We start from the raw sequence: 16,607 nt of genomic DNA on the forward strand, positions 1-16,607 counted from the left end.
GAAGCTGGTGACTGAGTTTGGGAAAGTATGTGAAAGAAGAAACCTGAGAGTAAATGTGAATAAGAGTAAGGTTATTAGGTACAGTAGGGTTGAGGGACAAGTCAACTGGGAGATAAGTTTGAACGGAGAAAAACTGGAGAAAGTGAAGTGTTTTTGATATCTGGGAGTGGATTTGGCAGCGGATGGAACCATGGAAGCGGAAGTGGATCAAAGGGTGGGGGAGGGGGCTAAAGTTCTGAGAGCATTGAAAAATGTGTGGAAGTCGAGAACGTTATCTTGGAAAGCAAAATGGATATATTTGAAGGAATAGGGGTTCCAACAATGTTATATGGTTGCGAGGCATGAGCTATATATAGAGTTGTGCAGTTGTGCGAAGGAGGGTGGATATGCTGGAAATGAGATGTTTGAGGACAATATGTGGTGTGAAGCGGTTTGATGGAGTATCTATGTAAAGGTAAGAGAGATATCTCGTAATAAAAAAAATGTGGTGCAGAGAGCAGAAGAGGATGTTTTGAAATGCTTTGGTCATATGGAAAGAATGAGTGAGAAAAGACTGACAAAGATGATATATGTTTCAGAGGTGGAGGGAACGAGGAGAATTGGGAGACCAAATTGGAGATGGAAAGATGGAGTGAAGAAGATTTTGAGTGATAGGGGCCTAAACATGGAGGAGCGTGAAAGGCGTGCAAGGAATAGAGTGAATTGGAACAATGTGATATACTGAGGTCGACGTGCTGTCAATGGATTAAACCAGGGCATGTCGACCGTCTGGGGTAAACCATGGACAGTTTTGTTGGGCCTGGATGTGGAAAGGGAGCTGTGGTTTCGGTGCATTATATATGACATCTAGAAACTGAGTGTGAACGATTTTGGCCTTTGTTGTCTTTTCTTAGAGCTATCTAGCGCACATGCGGGTGTGAGGGGGCTTTCATTTCATATATGGCGGGGTGGTGACGGTAATGAATAAAGGGCAGATAGTAAGAATTAGGTACTTATGCATAATATATATATATATATATATATATATATATATATATATATATATATATATATATATATTTTTTTTTTTAATTTTATCTTATTTTGCTTTGTCGCTCTCTCCCGCGTTAGCGAGGTAGCGCAAGGAAACAGACGAAAGAATGGCGAAACCCGCCCATATACACATGTATATACATACACGTCCACACACGCAAATATACATACCTATACATCACAATGTACACATATATATACACACACGGACGTATACATATATACACATGTACATAATTCATACTGTCTGCCTTTATTTGTTCTCATCGCCACCCCGCCACACATGGAATAACAACCCCCTCCCCCCTCATGTGTGCGAGGTAGCGCTAAGAAAGACACCAAAGGCCCCATTCGTTCACACTCAGTCTCTAGCTGTCATGTAATAATGCACCGAAACCACAGCTCCCTTTCCACATCCAGGCCCCATACACTTTCCATGGTTTACCCCAGACGCTTCACATGCCCTGGTTCAATCCATTGACAGCACGTCGACCCCGGTATACCATATCGTTCCAATTCACTCTATTCCTTGCCCGCCTTTCACCCTCCTGCATGTTCAGGCCCCGATCACTCCATCACTCCACCTCCAATTTGGTCTCCCACTTCTCCTCGTTCCCTCCACCTCTGACACATATATCCTCTTGGTCAATCTTTCCTCACTCATTCTCTCCATGTGACCAAACCATTTCAAAACACCCTCTTCTGCTCTCTCAATCACACTCTTTTTATTTCCACACATCTCTCTCACCCTTTCATTACTTACTCGATCAAACCACCTCACACCACATATTGTCCTCAAACATCTCATTTCCAGCACATCCACTCTCCTGCGCACAACTCTATGCATAGCCCACGCCTCGCAACCATACAACATTGTTGGAACCACTATTCCTTCAAACATACCCATTTTTGCTTTCCGAGATAATGTTCTCGACTTCCAAACATTCTTCAAGGCTCCCACAGGGAAATACTCAGGGCTAAGTATTAACCAGGGACAGTTAGCTCGCAGGGCTGAACGTCTTCTACACAGGCGCAAGTAACCAGGTTATAGAGTATACACAGGAAGTTATCGCGGAAGCTACTCAGGGTCTTAAGTATCTCACACAGGGAAAGATACTCAAGGGTTGCCTAAGTATACACAGGGACAGTACTCAGGGCTAAGTATACACAGGGAAGTATCAGGCTAAAGTGACACAGGGAAGTACTCTGGGCTAACGTTATAACCTGGGAAAGTACTCAGGGCTTAGTTATACTACAGGGAAAGTACTGTTAGGGCTAAGCTATACTCAACTTCGCGGAGGTTGTCATCTCTATGTGACAGTCCAAGAGTGGCTAAGTAGTACACCTCGAGGAAGAGAAGCTCAGGGATAACTTCAAGAACCGCAAGGGAGAAACCTTCGTACTCGGGGTTAAGTATACACAAGGAAGTACTCAGGGTAAGTATACACTGGGAAGTACTCAGGGCTAAGTATTCACAGGGAAGTACTCGGGCTAAGTATTACATCAGGGAGGGAAGTACTTCAGGCTTAAGTATACACATGGGCTAGTAGTACTCGTCAGGGGACCCACTATAGAGTTCATCTATCCATGTGGAAGGTGTGACTCAGTTATCGAGTCATACAAGAGTGTTTACATAGGGGATTTCAGAGTTACTCTCCAGGGTTCCTTACATCTCCTCTGAAAGTCTATTTAAATAAGAGGACCAACACTCTGTAACTCAGAGATACACTGTAGAAAGTTAGTGCCACACGCGGAGAAATAAGACGTATCAGGCTAGGCTCTATCACGGGACATAGTATTCACAGGAGTTAAGTATTACACAGGAGAACAAGTACGCCAGGGCACCTAAGTATACACATCGCGGAAGGTATCTCATCGCGGCTCCTCGCGAAATGATATACACAGGGATAACCCTATCATGAGACTCAGGGGGGTCCTCGCGCCTAGTGTCAGGACTCTAAGGGATATAGCAAATGGTTACTCAGGGCTAAGCTGATGAAATATCACACCTAGTGGTCTTCTCTTCAAGGTTATACCTCTCAGGAGTTTTTGCCTTTTCCTCTCGTGAAGAGACATCAAACGTGGAAAAACTCAGGGTTATAAGTATAACAAGGGAAGTCTCAGGGGCGTCTGCTCGAAAGGATTCTGTGTTGGCTGCTAAGCTAACACGTATGGCGTTCACTTGTCTCAAACACGTCCAGATATACACTCGGCGTGAGTCACCAAGACTGTCACCTCACGTACTGTGGGAGACTTATAGCTGTGTTCATAAGCTTTGGGCTAATGGATCTGTCAGGGATAATTATACAACCGGGAAGTCTACATCCTGTTGTAGGTGATCATAGAGTGTATAACTATCAGAGAGTAGATACTCAGGGGCTACAGTTATCTAGAACAAGTGAGAGCGTATTCATCTCTCACTAGTGCGCGTGTTATAGTTCTTCGCTCAGTCATCGAGATAAAGTGCTTTTGAACCTCGGCGCCAACTAAGTTATGTAACCATACATGGGGTCCTAGACCCTACTGTACTCAGAGATAAACCTTGTATCACTGTGATTCCCAGTTTTGTGAAGCTTAAGTACATGTTCTCATCTGGGGATATAGTCACACAGCTTAGATGTATACCTAGAAGAGACTCCAGTGAAGCACTCTTACACACTCAGCTATCATGCAGTGTGTACTCAGGGTTAAGTATACACGGGAAGTACTCAGGGTTAAATGTATACACCAGGGAAGTACTCAGGGCTAAGTTACACAGGGAAGTACTCAGGTTAAGTATACACAGGGAAGTACTCTGCTCCCGAGCGGATAAATGTCAAGCTGTATCCACGACGCCTCGCTTGGATAATGAGTTCAGCAAAGTGTAACAAAGCTGGACTATCACTTCACATGAAAAGGACCTATGGACACACTACTCGCGATAGAGATGACATGACTGGCATACTTGCTCCTCTTTCCAAAAACTCTTGCCTTCACCTCCCTAACAACCCCATCCATAAACAAATCAAACAACCATGGAGAGGATCACCACACCCCTGCCCCAAACCAACATTCACTTGAGAATCAATCACTTTCCTCCTCTTCCTTTCATTCACATGCATTATATCTCGGAAAAACTTTCACTGCTTTCAGACTTGCCCTCTACACCATATTAACTTTAATACCTTATTCCACCAGAGCAACTTATCTCGCGCAGACCATAGTTTCATAATTCCTTCTCCACACACATAAATGTCTCTTTGTAGTATACAAATCCATTTGTTTTTCGTATTGTATGTGTCTAGTATCGGATATCAATCAACAGTCGTCGAAATAAAGCGCTAATCCCTCAAGGGTTAAGTATACACAGGACTGTCACCACACTCCACTCGCACTTCGCGCGCCCACTCACGCGCTGCACCTCGCACACTCCACTCCTCGCACCCGCCTGCCACCACCCGGTATTTATAGAGATGTTCTATTGTGAACACGCCGCCTCAGGACGCATCTCTCTCAATTGCTAAGATTCAGGCCGCTCTTAGTGCTCTCATTGTGAGACACAGGTTGTACAAGCGAGAGAGATATCAAACTTATATTCTCTGTAATGTATTGAGACTCACGCTCTTTATAGTGGTTAAAGTACGATTACTCACAGCCGCCGCTATTTGCCTTTGTACAATGGGCGTAATAATATCGCAAGCATTCCGAGTATCCTCAGGCATCACACGCCGCACAGAAGAGGAAGTCACCACAGGGATGTAGCTGTCAGCAGTACGATTAAAGAGATATCTCTTGTACACACACGGGACAACCATAGTTCTACCAATCATCAGCGAGCTCAACATTTTTCGTAAGTTAGAAATGATAGATTCCTGTGTCACTAGGGCCTCAGAGAGTCTGCACAGTGCCGCGAAACCCGCCATCTTGCCGGCCGATTCTTTCTTCTAAACGCTACATGATACAGACAGTTTGGGACATTACCTCTTCTCAGTACTCACGCTGGGTACGCCTCAGATGAGTAACTGAGGGAAATACACAGGGAAGTACTCAGGGTTAAGATCGGTTTGTACACAGGGTATTTAGTATCTCGGGCGATTAAGTATATCGAAGCAGGGAAGGTACTCATGGCGTTATAGTCATACACAGGGAAGTATCAGAGGCTAGTCATATACACAGGGAAAAGTATCAGGGTTAAGTTTACACAGGAAAAAGATGTTGTCATTTAAACTGACAATCTGCTCACACTCACAGAGGATACGGAAAAAAGTGACGCGCTTGAAGAAAGATAACTGGTTCGTTAATCATATAATTGCCTCAACCGTAATAATTTAGTTTCTCTGGATGTTGAAAGATAACAGCCGTAAAGTTACAATAGGTTCTGAATGGAATCTCTTGCGCTTTTCCTCCTAATCCTTCGTCCGCGATGTTGGGTTGAAGGCGGGGGTAGGGGGCGGGGACGGTTGAGGTTGTGGGCGTAGTGGGGCGGGTGTGTTATATGGGGGGTCGGTGGGGGGTGGAGGCTGGGGTGTGCCGTGGTACAGGAGGAGAGAAAGTTTAGTACGGTGAGGCGATTTGATATGGTTTAATAGCACCGTTATTCTTGCTCTTTCGGTCTTAGATGGATTGTGCGGCGGCCTCTTTCCGTTTTTTTCTCTGCTGAGTGTCGTGAGGATGATGTGGTGAGCCGTTGTCAGTTTAAATGAAACTCTTTTTCCTGTGTTAAGCGAGTGAACATTATATGACCCTGAGTGACTGTGCCTCTGTGTATACATACCTGAGGTACTTCCCTTGTGTTATACGTACCGCTATGGTACTTCCCTGAGTTCACTTAGCCTGAGTACTTCCCAGATTCTAGACTTGAACCTGTACCAACCTGTGTATACTATAGCCGCTGAGTATCTTCCTGTGGTTATACGATAGCCCTGAAGACCAACTTTGACTACTTAGCCTTGCGTATTCCCTGTGAATACATAACCGGCTTATTTACTTCCCTGTTACTGCTTTGGCCTATGAGTACTTCCCTGTGTATACTACACCTAAAGAGAATACCCTGAGTACACAACTCCCTTATGTACTTTCCATGTGATACACCGAACTCCCATCTAACATCCCAGATTATAACTGGTTAGATCGGCTGGAGTGACTTCCTGTGTATTACTTAACCACTGAGTATTCCCTGTGTATGTCCTTAGCCTGTAGATTATCTTCACTGTGTTATTAAGCTTAGCCCTGAAGTATTCCGTGTATACTTAACCTGAGTACTTCCCTGTGTATACTTAGCCCTGAGTATACTTCCTGGTGTATACTTATCCCTTGATTACTTCCTTTGTATACTTAACCATCTAAAACCCTGTTGTCATGCACGCTGCTACAACCTGGTATACATACCCCTTCGACCTTCCATATAAACTTAGCCCTGAGTACTACCAGAGAAAAACAAACCCAGATAACAACTGTGAAACCTTAGCTGAGTACTTCCCTGAGAATAACTAACCAGCAGTACTACCATTTACTCAACACCATCTACAACTTATTACAACTCAGTCTACCAAGCTCATGTTACCCAAAGCCCATTAGATACCCAGATGACACCAAAGCATCTAAATTTCCCTAATACTAATCTTAGCCTGAGAACTTCTGTGTAATACTCGCCTATTTACCAACCATATCACAACGTCATCTACAACCAATAGACCCCCCCCATATTCACCCCCAACCCCACCCCCCCCGTCCACCCCTCTCCTCCCCGTGCTCCTCTTTCCAGCTTGCCTCTGTTGATGTGCCTTTCTTTTGCTTTTATTTAATAATCTGGAAGGTACGTGGATTTGGAAGCGGATGTTGTAACTATAGAAGCGGAAAGTGAGTTCACAGGTGAGGGGCAAAAAAAAAAGAACAATATCAGTATAACAACTTTAGGGATGTTTTAACGTTCCGCTGGGTCTGGGATCGTTGTGAAAATTTTGGGAAGGTGGGGAGGGGGTTGGAATATATCTCTCGGAATGCATAAATGGGTTTTGGTTTATTCTTTGTTTGAAGGAACAGTGGTTCCAACAGTGTTATATGGTTACGAGCCGGCGGGTGGCTATAGATAGGGTTGTGCGGAGGAGTGGTGGATGTGTTGGAAATGGAGATGTTTGAGGACTATATGTTGTGTCTGTGGTTTGATCGAATATGTAATGAACGGGTCTAAGAGAAATGTGTGGTAATAAAAAGAATGTGGTTGAGGGAGGAGAGAGGGTGTATAAATGGTTTGGTCACGTGGAGAGAATGAGTGAGGGAAAGACTGACCAAGAGGATATATGTGTCAGAGGTGGAGGGAACGGGACAAGTGGAGACCGTTTGGAGGTAAAAGGATAGAGTGAAAAAAAGATTTGAATGATCGGGCCTGAACATACAGGAGGGGTGAAATGCATGCAAGGAATAGGGAGAATTGGAATGATGTGGTATACCAGGGTAGACATGCTGTCAATGGATGAACCAGGGCATATGAAGCGTTTGGGTAAAAACCTGGAAAGTTTTAAGGGGAGTGGATGTGAGGAAGGGAGCTGTGGTTGCGTTGCGTTACACATGACAGTTTCTGTGTCAAAAAATGTGGCTTTCGTTGTCTTTTTCCTAGCGATACCTCGCGCGCGTGAGGGGTGGAGGGGTGGTCCATTTCATGTGTAGCGGGAGGCGACGGGAATAAATATAGGCAGCAAATACGGATTATGTACATGTGTGTGTTATGTATATATATGTATATATATATATATATCTATATTAAATATATTATTGATATATTTATATTATATATGTATATATATATTAGATATACTTTATATATATTTATACATATATATATTATATAGATATATATATATTATATATATATTATATATATATATATTATATATAGTTATATATAATTATCCCTGGGGATAGGGGAGAAAGAATACTTCCCACGTATTCCCCTGCTGTGTCGTAGAAGCCGACTAAAAGGGAAGGGAGCGGGGAGGCTGGAAATCCTCCCCGCTCGTTTTTTTTTTCTGTTTTTGTCTTTTTTTTTTTTTCCAAAAGAAGGACAGAAGAAGGGGGCCAGGTGCGGGTATTCCACAACGGCCCAGTCCTCTGTCTTAACGCTACCTCGTATCGCGGGAAATGGCGCTAGTATGAAATATATATATATATATATATATATATATTATATTATATATATTATATATATATATATATATATATATATATATATATATAATATATATAATATCCTCCCCTCTCGGTTTTTTTTTTCTAAATGAGGAACAGAGAAAGGGGCAGGTGAGGATGTTCCCTTCATGGCCCTGACCTCTGTTTTAACGCTACCTCGCTAACGGGGAAATGACGAATAGTTTTGAAGAAAAAGGAAAAAGAATATTATATTATATATATAAATATATATATATACCTATATATATAAATATATATATATATATTATATATATATATATATACTATTATATATATATATGAGGACAATGTGTGGGGAAGTGGTTGATCGAGTAAGTAAAGTAAGGGTAAGAGAGATGTGTGGAAAAAAAAAAGAGCGTGGTTGAGAGAGCAGAGAGGGTGTTTCGAAATGGTTTGGGCACATGGAGAGAATGAGTGAGGGAAAGATTGACCAAGAGGATATATGTGTCGGAGGTGAAGGGTAAGTGGAGAAGTGGAGACCAATTGGAGTGTGGAAAGATGGAGTGAAAAAGATTTTGTGTGATCGGGCTGAACATGAGGAGGGTGATAAGGAGGGCAAGGATTATAGTGAATTGGGTGATGTGGTATACCCGGGGTTGACGTGCTGTCAGTGGATTGAATCAGGGCATGTGACGCGTTTGGGGTAAACCATGGAATGCTGTGTAGATATGTATATTTGCGGTTGTGGACGTATGTATATCATGTGTATGGGGTTGGGTTGGGCCATTCTTTTGTCGTTTCTTGCCGGCTACCTCGCAAACGCGGGAGACAGCGACAAAGCAAGAAAAAAAAAAAAAAAAAAATATATATATATATATATTTTTATTATATATATATATATATATATATTATATTATATATATATATGTATATATAATATATATTTTATTTATATATATTTATTTATATATATGTAGATCAGATTGGGGTGTCTAAATGTGTGTGGATGTAACCAAGATGTCAAAAAAAGTGAGAGATAGGTAGTATGTTTGAGGAAAGGAATACTGGTTGTTTTGGCTATGAGTGAAACGAAGCTTATGGGTACAGGGGAAGAGTGGTTTGGGAATGTCTTGTGAGTAAAGTCAGGGGTTAGTGAGTGGACAAAAGCAATGGAAGGAGTAGCAGTACTCCTGAACACGGAGTTGTGGGGTATGTGATAGAATGTAAGAAGTAAAATTCTCGATTAATATGGGTAAACTGAAAGTTGATGGAGAGAGATGGGTGATTATTGGTGCATGATGCACCTGGGCTTGAGAAGAAATGATAATGAGAGGCAAGTGTTTTGGGAGCAGCTGAATGGTTGTGTTAGTGGTTTTGATGCACAAGACCGGGTTATAGTGATTGGGTGATTTGAATGCAAAGGTGTGTAATGTGGCAGTGAGGGAATATTGGTATACATGGGGTGTTCAGTGTTATTAAATGGAAATGGTGAAGAGGTCTTTTAGATTTATGAAAAAATAATTTATGCTGAAAAATGGGACTGGTGATTGGGAATACCTGGTTTTAAAAAGCGAGATATTACATAAGTATAACGTATGTAAGAAGGAGAGATGGCCAGAGAGCGTTATTGGATACGTGTTAATTGACAGGCGCGGAAAGAAAGACTTTTGGATAGTTAATTGTTCTAAGAGGTGCAACTGGAGGGATGTCTGATCATTATCTATGTGGGGCTAAGGTGAAGATTTGTATGGGTTTTCAGAAAGAAGAGTGAATGTTGGGGTGAAGAGGTGGTGAGTGTAAGTGAGGCTTGCGAAGGAAACTTGTGTGAGGGAAGTACAGGAGAGAATGAGTACAGAAGGGAAAAAGGTGAGAACTATGGAAGTAAGGGGAGTTTTCTTAGGGGAGGAATGTGATGTATGTAGGGGAATCAGTGATGGATTGCGCAAAAGATGCTTGTGGCATGGAGAAGCGTGGCGAGGTGGGCTTGTTTTATGATAGGGGTTCGGAGTGGTGGGTGATAGAAGATAAAGGTGACCAAACGACGTGAAAGAGTGAAAGAGAACCGATAGACGCCCCCCGCCCCATCATGCGACGCATTTTTTGCAGGGAAAAAATGCAATGAGTGGGAGATGTATAAAAGAAAGTGACAGCGAGCAACAAGAGAACCGGTCGCAAGAGGTGCAAATAGAGGGCAAATGAGGTTGGGGTGAGTCAGTATCACTCTACAACTCTTTTAGGGAGATAAAAAGATGTCTGGAAGGCGGTAAATACAGTGCGTTATGAACCCAAGGGAGCATATGGCCGCCAACTTCCAGGTAAGGGGCGTTAATGGTCCGGAGGTGATAACAAGTAGTGGTGATGTGAGAAGGAGATGGAGTGAGTATTTTGGAAGGTTGTTGAATGCTCCGTTTGATGCTGTGTGGCTGATATAGGGCTAGTTTCTGTCTGAGCAAACCAACCGGGAGTCGCTCGTGCTAACGCATCACGCAACCCCTACAAACACACCCCCCACACACACCCCAACCCACACCGCCTCCCGTGGCCCAGGTCCCCCCCCCCCCCCCCCCGTCCGCTCCCCGACATAAAGACAAGAGCCTTCGCCGTACGCGCCTCCCTCCCCACACTCGCACGCATCCCGCACCCCCCCCCCCCCCCCCCGGTTACGCTACAAACGCTCTTCCGCGGAAGACTGAAAGACCGGCAGGCAGCAGGTTGGATGGTATTGCACGTGGCTATCTATTAAAACAGGGAGTGACTGTTTGGCTGACTGGTTGTAAGGTTATTTGATGTATGTATGTATGATAGCAGCTGACGGTGCTCTCGTAGGTAGCTCGCTGTTCGGCATTATGTCTGTTAGCATGAGCGCGCCGCTTGATCATCGCAGTCCGAATTCTACTCGCTAATGTTGCGAGTACCGAATCATCAAGACGATGTAGCTCAAAGAGTAGCTACCGATAGTCTATATAGCGCCCGACCGCTTCTCGAAACTCGTGCGTCACTTCCACTGTCCGCGACTCTCTCTTTTATTTGCGTGTGGCATTGGGTGGGGGGGGGGGAAAAAATTGGGGGGGCCCTTGAAGATGTGTGGAAGTCGAAAAATTATTCGGAAAGCAATTTTTTTTAATTGTTTGAAGGAATAGTGGTTCCAACAATGTTGTAGGTTGCGAGGGGGTTTGGGGTATGGATAGGTTGTGCGCAGGGGGTGATGTGCTGGAATGGATGTTTGAGACAATGTGTGGTGTGAGGTGGTTGATGAGTAATAATTAAGGGTTGAGAGAAAGTGTGGAAATAAAAAGAGCGTGGTTGAGAGAGCCCGAAGGGTGTTTGAAAAAAATTTTTTGGGCACATGGGGGAATATGAGGGAAAGATTGACAAGGGATATATGTGTCGGAGGGGGGAGGGAAGAAGAGAAGGGGGAGACAAATTGGGGGGGGTGGAAAGATGGAGTGAAAAAAAAATTTTGTGTGATCGGGGTGAAATGCAGGGGGTGAAAGGGGGGCGTAATAGGGGTGAATTGGACGTTTTGGGATTTTTGGGGTTGGGGTGCGTCAGTGGATTTGAATCGGGGAGTTTTTAAACGTTGGGTTAACCATGAAAGTTTTGTGGGGGGGATGTAAAGGGGGGTGGGTTTTGGATTTTTGATACATGGTATGGGGTGTGGGGCTTTTTGTCTTTTCCTGCGTTTCCTCGCCAAAAGGGGGGGGAAAACCAGGGGGGAAAAAAAAAAAAAAAAAAAAAAATATTTTTTTAATTTTGGGTTTTTTCGTTTTTTTGTATTTTTAATGGTATGGGGGTGGGTTGGGCCATTCTTTGTCTGTTTCCTTGGCTACCTCGCAAAAGCGGGGGGACGCGACAAAAAAATACAATAAATAATATAAATATAATATATATATTTTATATTTATATATTATATATATATTTATTATATATATTCCCTCGAGTCCACGGGAATTTGAAACCGAAAAGTTCCCAAGTGCACTTTTGTGTTATAATCACATTAAGAAATGGGAGCAAAATGAAATTATTATTAAAAGGGAGAACTTTAAAAGATTCTTGGTTTTCAATGGGAGGTTTGGGTCAACTCTATAAATTTATTTCTTTGCTAATTAAGGGATTTATCAATGAAAGATCTAGGGTTATTTAACTAGTCCAATAGAATATTCTCTCAAACTCATCATCAATTTAAAATTGGATGCAATAGTAATGCCTTAGGAACATAGATTGAAAGGGTGATAATTTAAATCTGTCATGTTGAGGATGAATAATGGATTATGAGCTACATTGGGGGTTTTTCTGTATATGTTTAAATTTAAAACCCTTTGTTTCCTTGTCTTTGGATCATGCTCTAAAAGGGTTTAACTCCCATTTTTCATTTTCTACGAAAAATTTGAGGGAAGGTACAAAATTTTTAAAGTAAGGGGAGAAATTTTTAAATTTTAAATTTGGGGCCCAAAACACAAAGAGCATCATCTCCATACCTAAACCAATTCCCATTAGACGGTAAGATATTTTAGTAGTTGTTTCAAAAAATTCCATACAAGATACTCAGTACAGGTGAAAGAGGGTACCCATTGCATACATAAATTTTTGAGCATAATAATCTCCATTAATTGAAATACAAAAGTTTTTTTATACACAATTTTTTGGTTTCAATAAAATTGACTTTGAAACGGGTAAGGGAATATAATCCAAGACATCAATTAAATATTCAAAAAAGGGTTTCTCAACTGGAACTTTATGAAAAGTGAGGAAACATCAAAGCTAACTGGTTTGAAATCAAAAATTTTTATTGATATTGTTTAGCTTGTTGACTAAATCTACATTGTTCTTTTTTTATTAGAATTTGTTCCCTTTTGCCCGCTAAAGGGCTTAATAAGGAAACTAACCATTTTGCAATTTATATGTGATGGAGCCTACTGAATTCACTATGGGTTTGCTGGAAAATTCTGTTTATGTGTTTTGATAAGTCCATACATATATGGCAATGAAGGGGGACAAAGATGACAAACTTTTGATAGGATTTTTACCTTTCAAAAAACAACTTCATTTTTTATTGAGTGAGAATTAACTGCTTCTAGGGGTTTTGGGCTAAGGTTTAGAATATGTTTTTGTTATATTTAGAAAAATCTTTCCATTTTAGATAAATAGTACTTTTGTCAAAAATTCACAACAATCCACCAACAAGCTAAACAATATCAATATTAATTTTGATTTCAAACTATTTAAAGCTTTGATGTTTCCTCACTTTTCACTAAAGTTCAGTTGATGACCTTTTAGAATATTTAGTTGATGTCTTGGATGTTATTCATTTACCTGTTTCAAAGTCTAATTTCACTGAACTGATTAAATTGTGTATAAAAGACTGTGTATTTCATTTAATGGAGATTATTTGCTCAAAAATTTGGTATGGCAATGGGTAACCCTCTTCACCTTTTACTAAGTAATCTTTATATGTAATTTTTTGAAACAAAATTACTAATAGGATATCTTACTTCTAATGCAATTTGGTTTAGGTATGTAGATGATGCTCTTTGTGTTTGGCCAACAAAAAACAAAATTTACAAATATTTCTCCCTTAACAAATTTAGTACCTTCCATCAAATTTACCGTAGAAAATGAAATAATGGTATGTTACCATTTTTAGATTGCATGACCATAGACAAGGACACAAGTTTAAGTTTAGCATATACAGGAAAACCCACCAATGTTGCTCATATATCCATTATTACTCATCTCACATGTCAGATGTTTAAATTATCATTTATTTCAATCTATGTTCCTAAGGGGGATTAAGTATTTGCAGTCCAGAGTTTATTGATGATGAGTTTGAGAGATATATTCTATTGGATCTAAGTTAAAGTACCCTAGATCTTTCATTGATAAATTTCCCTTAAGTTAGCAAAGATAATCATTTTATAGAGTTGAGCCCAAACCTCCCATTGACACCAAGAATCTTTTAGTTCTCCTTTTAATAATTATTTCACTTTGTTCCCATGTTGCTTAATCCTTTAATGTAAATGTTGCCTTTTGCAACAATAATACTATAAGAATATCTTAAATCAGGAATTCACCAGAAAATTTCTCTTGGTTGCATCTATAAAGTTTCCCTTTTGGAACTTGATAAATTTTATGTTGGGCAGATGGTAAGGATCTTTCTGTTAGACTTAAGCAACATAAATATAGTATAGAACGGGACAAGAATCAAATGCCTTGTTTTATCATGTTTATAAAACTATGTTCATTGTATTGACTGGAGTAACGCCATCTCAGTTGTTAACTCTAAACTCTTTTAACAAGAGAAATATCATTGAATTTTTCTATTATTAAATACACAAAGATTATAATATTAATATTAGTGATGGTTTTGTACAAATTAGATAACTTTACTGTTGATAAGATTTGTAAAATGATAGTTTATGAACGCTCGTTGTATGTTTTGGACAATCCATGTTTACCAAATGGCGTCCTGCTTCGTCTCTTCGATGTATATCAACTGGATGTTATATTCCTCTCTTGTGTCTCCCCTGATAATGTGATTATTACACGAAAGTGCACTTGGGAATTTTTCGTGTTTCATTTTCCCGCGCAAAAATTGTGATCCTTCCAATATATACTAATGTATGTATTTATATATATATATATTTATTTTTTTTTTCTTTTTTTATATTGGTCGCTGTCTCCGCGTTTGCGAGGTAGCGCAAGGAAACAGACGAAAGAATGGCCCCCAACCCACCCCCCATACACATGTATTTACATACGTCCACAACACGCAAATTACATACCTACACAGCTTTCCATTGTTTTACCCAGACGCTTCACATGCCTTGATTCAATCCACTGACAGCACGTCAACCCCGGTATACCACATCGCTCCAATTCACTCTATTCCTTGCCCTCCTTTCACCTCCTGCATGTTCAGGCCCGATTATCACACAAAATCTTTTCACTCTCTTTCCACCTCCAATTTGGTTCTCCCTCTTCTCCTTGCTTTCCCTCCACTCCGACGACATATATCCTCTTGGTCAATCTTTCCTCAACTCATTCTCTCCTTGTGCCCAAACCACTTCAAAACACCCTCTTCTGCTCTCTCAACCACGCTCTTCTATTTCCACACATCTCTCTTACCCTTACGTTTCTACTCGATCAACCACCTCACACCACACATTGTCCTCAAACTTTCATTTCCTGCACATCCATCCTCCTGCGCAACAACTATATCATAGCCCACGCCTCGCAACCATACAATCATTGTTGGAACCACTATTCCTTCAAACATACCATTTTTGCTTTCCGAGATAATGTTCTCGACTTCCACACATTCTTCAAGGCTCCAGAATTTTCGCCCCTCCCCACCTATGATCACTTCCGCTTCCATGGTTCCATCCGCTGCCAGATCCACTCCAGATATCAAAACACTTCACCTCCTCCAGTTTTCTCCATTCAAATCACCTCCCAATGACTTGACCTCAACCTACTGTACCTAACAATCCTTGCTCTTATTCACATTTACTCTCAACTTTCTTCTTCCACACACCTTACCAAAACCCCCCAAAGTCACCAGCTTCTGCAGTTTCTCACATGATATCAGCCACAGGCGCTGTATCATCAGCGAACAAAACTGACTCACTTCCCAAGCTCTACTCACCCCAACAGACTTCTTACTTGCCCTCTTTCCAATAACTCTTGCATTACCTCCCTAACAACCCCATCCATAAACAAAATTAAACAACCATGGAGACATCTCACACCCCTGCCGCAAACCTACATTCACTGAGAAACCAATCACTTTCCTCTTTCCTACACGTACACATGCCTTACATCCTCGATAAAAACTTTTCACTGCTTCTAACAACTTTCCTCCCACACCATATATTCTTAATACCTTCCACAGAGCTATCTCTATCAACTCTATCATATGCTTCTCAGATCTAAATGCTACATACAAATCCATTTGCTTTTCTAAGTATTTCTCACATACTTTCTTCAAAGCAAACCCCTGATCCACACATCCTCTACCACTTTTGAAACCACACTGCTCTTCCCCAATCTGATGCTCTGTACATGCCTTCACCCTCTCAATCAATACCCTCCCATATAATCTACCAGGAATACTCAAAACTTATACCTCTGTAATTTGTGCACTCACTCTTATCCCCTTTGCCTTTGACAATGGCACTATGCACGCATTCCGCCAATCCTCAGGCACCTCACCATGAGTCATACATACATTAAATAACCTTACCAACCAGTCAACAATACAGTCACCCCCTTTTTTAATAATTCCACTGCAATACCATCCAAACCTGCTGCCTTGCCAGCTTTCATCTTCCGCAAAGCTTTCACTACCTCTTCTCTGTTTACCAAATCATTTTCCCTAACCCTCTCACTTTGCACACCACCTCGACCAAAACACCCTATATCTGCCACTCTATCATCAAACACATTCAACA

The sequence above is a fragment of the Panulirus ornatus genome, chromosome 13 (genome assembly GCF_036320965.1).
Source record: "Panulirus ornatus isolate Po-2019 chromosome 13, ASM3632096v1, whole genome shotgun sequence".
NCBI classification, from domain to species: Eukaryota; Metazoa; Arthropoda; class Malacostraca; order Decapoda; family Palinuridae; genus Panulirus; species Panulirus ornatus.